The sequence below is a fragment of the Lissotriton vulgaris genome, unplaced genomic scaffold, assembly GCF_964263255.1.
Source record: "Lissotriton vulgaris unplaced genomic scaffold, aLisVul1.2 SCAFFOLD_6090, whole genome shotgun sequence".
Taxonomy (NCBI): Eukaryota; Metazoa; Chordata; class Amphibia; order Caudata; family Salamandridae; genus Lissotriton; species Lissotriton vulgaris.
Window position 1 is genome coordinate 85,989 of NW_028252927.1, and position 8,676 is coordinate 94,664.

Consider the following 8,676-nt stretch of genomic DNA (forward strand, 5'->3'; position numbering starts at 1 on the left):
GAAGCAACTGAAACAAAGAAAGCGACGACCGAGTACAGCTAATCTACCTGATACGAGCGGGCCAGCGAAACAAAGGTGAGAGCCCCAATAGGAAACGCGGGTGCTGCTCCCTTGTCCGGCTCCTGGCCCCGCAGAGCGGTGGGGATGAGCGACCCCCATGCATGGGCACCCCTTTTCAATAATGTGGACCCTATGTGGTGTGCCTAGAAAATACCGAGACGTGGCCAGCTCGCCCAAGCCAAATCCAGAAAAGCCACGCAAACCCCGGCCTACCACACGGCAAGGCCATCCTGGTGCTGCATGTCATCAATCCCTGACACAGCATAACCGGCCCCGCACTGCAGATCCGAGCGTACCGCCTAAAAATGACACTCCTCCGGTGTGTGGGGGGGGGGGGGGGGGGGGGAGGGGAGAAGACCTGCTCGACGCCTCGACGTGCCACGAGAAGGGGCCTCGGCATTACCTCCTCGTCCTGTCTTCCTCGTCACAGTAATCTACATATGAGCCTCCGGCTCCACACAGAACTCCAAGTAAAATTAAAAGAGCAACGCTCTAGTCTCCCCTCCCTCCTCCAATATGGCCCCCGAGGCTTCCACCAATCCCATAAAGGGACACATAACCAGCAACTCAGCCTGTTCTTTTTTTCTGCACTTCTCCGAGTGCTGTGTTCCCTGCTGGTCAGGTGAGTGGGCTGGGTTCCTGCTTTAGCGGTTCCCTTAGTCCGTTGGTATCTGGTTGGGGGAAAGTAGTGTTGTTTCACTGTGGCGTGTATTTCTGTTCGAATTCGAATGCGTGTATGTTAATTTTTTTTCCCCCTTCTTCTGCCTCTGTGCCTCGTGTCCTGCCTAGCGGACGTACGTGGCGTTCATTGCAGCTGGGTATGCTGTATGGCCGGGACGCCTTGTGTCCTGTCGGCCGTTTGGTTAATTGCCTTTTACCGGCCGCGTGTCCTGCTGAGCGGACGTTGCGCGGCCGGGGGCATTGTCTGTGGGGGCCGGTGGCTTCCGTGGGCGTTATCTTACCTGCTGCCGGTTGGCGTCGGCATGGTTTGCTGCCTCTTCGCTCTCTGCTCCTTCAAGGGCGCATTCAGGGCTCGGCTGGGCTGGGCTCTGCTCTCTGTCTGTGGCTGTGGGTGCGCGCGCGGCGTTTCCGGCTGCATTTATTCTTGGAGCATGCGTCGAGGTGGGGTTTGTGGGGTTGCTTGGCAACCTCGGGCCCTTATTTTAACGGGCTGTTCTGCCTTTTGCCTGTGTTTGTTTTGCACTGCTTCACGTGGCTGACTGTCATGGATGTTTCAGCTGATGCTCGTGCTCCTGATTCTTTGGCTGTGGCTTCTGGTTCTGGGGTGCAAATTCCTTCGATGGAGATGTTGCAGCAGATGATCAATTCTGCTGTGTCTGCTGCTTTAAGCGGTCAGGTGCCTGTCCCTCCTGCGAAGAAGGCGAGGGTTGATGGCGCTGCTGCTCCTGATGATTCTGAGAATGAGGAGGAGGTTGATGTCAGGGGGCGCTTTGTGCAGGGTGCCGACCTGAAGGAGGTGCTGGGTCACATTCGCGATAACTTGGTGTTTCCTGCTTCTGTGGTGCCTCTGGAAGACGATCTGTTTTCGCAATATCATCGTCCTGAGCCTGATTCTTTGCCTCTCCATTCCTCTGTCTTGAAGGTCCTGGAGAATGAATGGAAGGATGTGGACAAAGGTTCCTTTCCTCGTTTCTTGAGTAGGAGGTACCCTCTTCAGGATTTTGCGGTGAAATACCCTGCCTCCGTGAAGGTTGACTCTTTGTTGGCGAGCATGTCTTCACATGGGTCCGTTGTCTCGGAGGACTCTTCTCCTACGGACCCGGTTGACCGTAAGGTGGATGGTGCTGTGAAACGCACTTTTGCGGCTGCAAATTTTTCTATCCGGGCGGCGGCCTATTCCTCTTACACTATCCAGTCCTTGCTCAAGGATTTCCAGTCTCTGTCTGAGTTGTTGGACCAAGGGGAGGATGTTTCTTCTACCCTGGCGATGATGGAGCAGCAGGTCCGTCTGCTGTCGGATGTCTCCTTTGATTCGCTGGGGGCTGCTGCTTCTGCGGCCGGATCCTCTGTGGCTGCGAGGCGTCAGTTGTGGCTCCGTTCCTGGAAAGCTGACGCTGCTCAGAAGAACTTGCTTATGAAAATCCCTTTCTCTGGGGTTAGACTTTTTGGTTCGTCTCTTGACGACATGGTGAAGAAGACGGCAGAGGACCGTAAACTGCTTGCTCCTGACCGTCCTGGCAGATTCCGTGCTTTTGGTTCCCAGCGGTCTTTTGGTACCTCGAAGAGGGGCCGGGCTGGTCAGCCCTTTCGTGGACGGGGGCATGGCCGGGGTGCTCCCTCCTTTGATAAGTCCCGGTTCTCCGGCGCTTCTGCCTCCTCCGCTCCTGCTTCCAAATCCTGACTGGATCGCTCCTGGTGTCGGTCCGGTTGGGGGTCGACTTTCTTGCTTCATGGACTCTTGGCGCGAGACTGTGTCAGACCAATGGGTGCTTCGCGTGATTTCGGAGGAGTTGCGCATTGGATTTGCCCAGACGCCCCCAGACTATTTCAAGGCCACTCCTTGTCCCGGGGATCCGGTGAAACGGTTGGCGCTTTTGGACGGCATCGCTTCCATGGTGGTCAAAAAGGCGGTGATTCCTGTGCCCTGCGACCAAGTGGGGAAGGGGGTGTACTCCATTCTTTTTCTGGTGTCCAAGCGCACGGGGGATCTTCGACCTGTGATGGACCTGAAGTGGGTGAATACTTTCGTCCCTCACCTAGGGTTCAAGATGGTTTCCCTGCCTTTGATCCTTCCTCTGATCTCTCAGGGGGATTTCCTTGCTTCGATCGACCTGAGGGATGCTTACCTTCATGTTCCTCTTCATCCGGAGTTTCAGAAGTTTTTCCGGTTTTGTGTGCAGGGGCGTCATTACCAATTCCAGGTATTACCTTTTGGACTCTGCTCTGCTCCACGGATCTTTACTAAGATTCTGGCTCCTCTTATTGGACATTTACATGGAGAGGGGGTTAGTGTTTTTCCTTATCTGGACGACATTCTAATTTCTGCTTCTTCTCTTCCTAAGGCGGAGTTGCATGTCCAGAAGGTGTGCCAGGTCCTGACGCATCATGGGTTCCTAGTGAATGTGCCGAAATCCTCCCTGGTTCCTGCACAAGAATTGACATTCATTGGGGCTCTGTTCAAGACTCAGTGGGGGATGGTGTTCCTGCCCCCTCCCCGTGTTTTGTCCCTGATGTCTGCTGTTCGCTCCCTGTTGGTGGGGGTTTCTCATCCTGTGAGCCTGTGGTTGCGTGTTCAGGGTCTGATGTCGGCTTCCTTGTTGACGGTGCCATGGGCTCGCCTTCATATGTACCCGGTGGTGTCCCACATTTTATCGCATTGGGACCCCTGTTCCCTCGATATGGATGTTCTGGTTCCTATGTCGGAGGAGGTTCGGGTGGTCCTGGGTTGGTGGTTGGACGAGGGTCATCTGTCCAAAGGCCGCCCTTTTCTGATTGTTCCCACCCGCGTGGTCACTACCGATGCCAGCCTGCTGGGATGGGGTGCTACTCTGGGGGTTTCGGCGGCTCAAGGGATTTGGCCTCAGTCGGTTTTGTCATGTTCCTCCAACTTCAAGGAACTGAAGGCCGTCCTTCTGGGTCTGTTGGAATTCTCAGCTCTTGTTCAGGGTCACCACGTGCAGATCCGGACGGACAATCAGGTTGTGATGTCGTATGTGAACCATCAAGGGGGGTGCAGGGTTCGCTCCCTCAGTTGCCTGGCTCGTCGGATTGGTTCTTGGGCGGAGGTGCATCTGTTGTCCCTGTCTGCCATCTACCTACCTGGGGCGGAGAACACAGTGGCGGATTGTCTGAGCCGGGTGTTTCCTTCCATGGGTTCCTTGTCTCTCACGAGGTGGATGTTCGGGAGGTTGCGGATGATGTTTGGTTGTCCGATTGTGGACCTGTTTGCCTCCCAGGACAATGCCCAGACCCGTTGTTTTTGCACGATTATGCCTTGCCGGGACGCCTGGAGGGTGGACGCCCTTTCGTTCCCTTGGCCGGAGGGTCTGCTGTATGCTTTTCCCCCTGTTCCCCTGCTTCCGGCTGTGCTACAGAAAATCAAGCGGGAGGGGTCGTTGGTGCTTCTGATTGTGCCTTGTTGGAAGCGTCGCCCTTGGTTTCCCCTTCTGTGGGAATTGTCGGTGTCTCCGGGGTGGCCCTTGCCGTTCGTGCCGTATCCTCTGATGGGTCCTCATCTTCCTCTGCCGGTGTTCCGTTCCCTGGGTCTGCGGGCCTGGCTCTTGAGAGGGAGTCTCTGATACGTGGCGGTTGTTCGGTGACTGTGGCTGGTGTCATTCAGCAGTCACGGCGGCCTTCTACGCTTAAGTCTTATGCCAAGCATTGGGATCATTTTGCTTCTTGGTGTGTTGATCGTGGGCTGACGTTGGATTCTTTGGATCCGGCTCGCATTCTGGACTTTCTGAACGATGGGTTTGTGTTGGGTTTGGCCGTCTCGACCCTTCGGGCTCAGTGGGCCGCCATTCGGGCTTTTCATGTCCTGCCTTTGGTGTCCATTTCTCCATTGGTTGCTCGACTTTTTAAGTCTCTTTCTTTCCAGCGGCCGCGTCCTATCATGCGTCCTCCTCCTTGGGACCTTCCTTTGGTTTTGCGTTCCTTGCAGTTGGCTCCGTTCGAGCCTTTGGAGTCTGTGGACCTGAAGTTTTTGACTCTCAAGGTGGTGTTTCTGGTGGCGATTGCCTCTGCCAGGCGTGTGGGTGAGTTGGGTGCTTTCCTTCGTTCTGCCCCGTTTTTGTTGGTTTTGGCGGACCGTGTGGTCTTGCGCCCTCATCCCACCTTTGTTCCTAAAGTGGCTTCTTTTTTTCACCGGTCTGCCGAGGTGGTTCTTCCGGTTCTGTGTCCTGATCCCTCCTCGGCTGAGGAGTCCCTTTTGCACCTCTTAGATGTTCGGCGTGCCTTACTGATTTACGTTTCTCGCACTTCTCCCTTTTGTAAGGTTGACTGCTTGTTTGTAAATTATGGTTCGTCGCGTCAGGGTTTGAAGCCCTCCCTGTCCACGATCAGTCGGTGGATTAAGGAGGCCATTCTTTTGGCCTATGCTTCGGTGTCGGTGGTTCCGTCTCTTCCTGTTCAGGGTCGTTCCACCAGGGCTGTTGCTGTATCCTGGGCTTCTTTCAAAGGGGTGTCTATGGAGGATGTTTGCTGGGCTGCTACGTGGTCTTCTCCGCATACCTTCATGTCCCATTACCGCCTCCAGATTGGGGGTGGGGGTTCTGTTTCGTTTGCCTCTTCTGTTTTGACTGCTGGGGTGCCTTAAGAGGTTGTCCAATTTTGGGTTGTTGTGCCTCTGTATATTAAAATATGTTTCACTGCACTGATGTGGTGGTCTGTTTTCCTTACATGAAGCTGATTGCTTTGGTATCGGCTCATATGTAGATTACTGTGGCGAGGAAGACAGGACGAGGAGGTAATGCCCCGGTTACTTACCGGTAATCTTCATTACTCCGAGTCCATGTCTTCCTCGCCACAGTATAGTTTCCCTTCCCTCCCGGCCCTGGTGGTGGCTTCATGTCTGCGGCTTAGTTTTCAGGCTGAGTTGCTGGTTATGTGTCCCTTTATGGGATTGGTGGAAGCCTCGGGGGCCATATTGGAGGAGGGAGGGGAGACTAGAGCGTTGCTCTTTTAATTTTACTTGGAGTTCTGTGTGGAGCCGGAGGCTCATATGTAGATTACTGTGGCGAGGAAGACATGGACTCGGAGTAATGAAGATTACCGGTAAGTAACCGGGGCATCATCCTGGTCTAGTCTAGCCGTGCTCGATAGCGGAAGCGAAGAGCGGGTGCGATACCTTCCGGTGTGGTCCGCGCTATCTAGGAAAGTGAGACATCACTCTGGGCTCCACATGACGAGCAGAAGTTGATGTCTATGATGGGGGAAGGGAGGATGGCATGCATTGTCCCTGGAGTGCCATCGTAGGCCGACCTCATACTCCTGATATGACGCATCGTCAGAGGGAGTTCAGGTTTCTGTTGCGATGTTATAGTACCATGTCAGTTTCCGGGAGTGATACCAGACAGTTATTCCTTGAGTAATCCACCAACTGACCTCCGTCTATTGGACGATGCCCGATGCAGCATAAGGAGTGATGACAGATCACCCCCCCTACTGCCTTGCCGCCACACGCCGTCCATCCGGGCCGTCCAGAGCAACACGCGCGTGAAGCGCTCTGACGCCATCAGGAAAAAAGAACTGCGCTGTATAAAACGCCTAAATAAGTAAATACCTACTCCTTGTAGGCGCTGCGGGACTTCTCGCGGCGAACTAAAAGGCCGTACTGGCGGAGTGAGCGCAGCCATTTCTCGTAAGTCATGGGTGCGGACTAAGCTATGCAGTGAACATGCACATGCCCCCCAGTGGCCCAACACAAACATGCGTGGTGTGAGGCGTAAGCCATCCATATATAATGAGTGCTCCAGATTAATTTGTAATGCTTCGACCTAGCAGTGCCGCTCATGAAACACAAAGAGGCCCTTTTAATAAACCCCTCGGTAACTAGCTTCCTAGCAGCCCCAAGAGAAAAACTCTGGTCTGCAGGGCCGGCGAAGCACCGCCCTGCCAAGATGAGCCCCGGAGCTTCTCCCGCAATGTTGAACTGTTTGAGGGTCTATGACTTAATTACTTGCTTCCGCTGATAATACAAATGTCGAACCTCTATGTTATCAGTCCTGTTGCCAACACTGATTAAAGCTGGTATCGTTATAGCACGCATGGCCGGGCAAGATCTCTCGCTCCTACCCGCCTCACGTCTACCTGTCCCTGGGGGGTGTGTCTTTATCGGGAGGGGAACAGCCCCTGCGTGCAGACTGCGCCGTGAGAAGGCTGTTTTTTTCCTTGATCCTATGACCCCAAGCCCGGCGGTGCCAAGACACCCTTTGGCCCATACCTTTAATTTAATTATGCGTGGGGGTGTCGAACAATGGGCGCTTCCCCAGCCGACTCAAAGCGGTCTTTATAACTGTGTGTTAGTACGGATGGAGTTGTGAGGGTGGGAGGCTTCGGCAGGGCATTGCGGGAGGACACCAGTGGTACACGCCTGCCGCAATCCCTAGGTGCCCCTCCCCCCCCCGTCCACATTCCCGCATGCCGCCCAATTGGGCCTGGGTGGAGGCCAGTGGGGAGGAATCTGCGCACACGGGCCCTAACACCAGGCTTATGCAGCCTGTCCTGGTGCACTGCACTTGCGACATGGGTCACCGATCCGCCACATCAGAAGGGGGGGCGAGGCAAAAGTCGGGCCCCAACTGGCCCACACTCCCCCGGATACCATTTGTAGTACCGAACCGAACCGGGTATCAGAGCGCCTTACATGTCACCACTCATTCCCTATGATCGGCTCGGGGAGGACAATTGAATTGCCCAGAATCACAGGATGTGTGAGCGACACTCCCGAGACTCGAACCCGGCTCTTCCAGGTTCGAGGTCCAGCACCCTAGCCGTTCGGCCACCTCCTCCCCTTGCATGCGAGACCCGCATGGCGATTCAGGCATCACGCCCGTCTGGCAGGAAGAGGCCGGATAGCGTGTCCACCCCCTAGGCGTGATGGCAAATTGTGTTTACCCGGTTTCTTTGCTTACTGCACCCGATGCCATTCCGGGATGCTTTGCCATTGGCCTAAAACGTCTATTTATCCACCATCAAGGTCTTGTATAAATACATACTACCCGACAAATTTAGCGTATAAAGTAAATGCAGGACACCCGACATGCTAAAGTAGTTCCGGGCAAGATCTCCGTGAGTATTCAACAGTATCACGGCCCTAAACCCAGGCGCAAAGTTGCTAAAGGCCGGGGCCCCGTGGCGGAAAGGACAATGATTGATGTCCCTTAATTATACTCGTTGCCAGTCCGGGAATCGAACCCTGTTCTGCCTGCCATCGGAGTATACTGCCGGGCTCCTAAACCCATGTGCTCCTCACTCATCAATTGCACCACGCGCTTAAACCGGCTCGGTCCACATTAACACACTCTATTGCGACCCACCAACCCGCGAGCGCAGTGATAGGCTGGGGGGTCTGGTGTTAAACCGACACCCCCCTCTGCCCGCGCCCAAGGGGAGGGCGCTGTGAGCCATCTTGTGCTGACCGGCATGGCGAGCTAGCCTGCATGCCCCGCACCCGATCAATCACGCTGGGCCCCACACTACCCAACCTCTTGCTGCCCCCAAGCTCGCACAACAACACGCTCACGACTTCTACACGGACCTCGTGCCTCCCCGTGGTCACAGCCACGGAGCCCTGTACAACTTGGGTTATAAAAATCCTTCGAGCCGGATCTGAACCAGCGGCCTAAGGATATACAGTCCTCTGCTCTACCAACTGAGCTATCGAAGAGGGAAACAAAGGACATGGCATGATAACGAAAATCGTTCTTTGCAGAGCGCTCTGACCGGACGCAATGTAGCATTAGCGTGTTACCTATTCCCCTCGGCACCTAGTTACTAGACGCTTAACAGGAAATTCGGCAATTCCGTGGACGTCGGGTGCCGGCAGGCTGCCTGAAACACAAGCTGCCCGAAGGGCATTATCTTAGCATGCACACCCGCTCACAACATGTGTACTGCAGTGCAGTCCTGGACAACAAAAGTATTGCGTTATAAAGG

General features: G+C 54.8%; 1 non-coding gene across 1 annotated transcript; it reads right to left on the reverse strand.

Moving 5' to 3' along the window:
* Nucleotides 1–8,334: 8,334 nt before the first annotated feature.
* TRNAY-GUA (transfer RNA tyrosine (anticodon GUA)) lies at nt 8,335–8,407 on the reverse strand. The gene has a single exon. It is a non-coding gene; the product is annotated as a tRNA-Tyr (tRNA).
* Between the last annotated feature and the right edge of the window lie 269 nt (nt 8,408–8,676).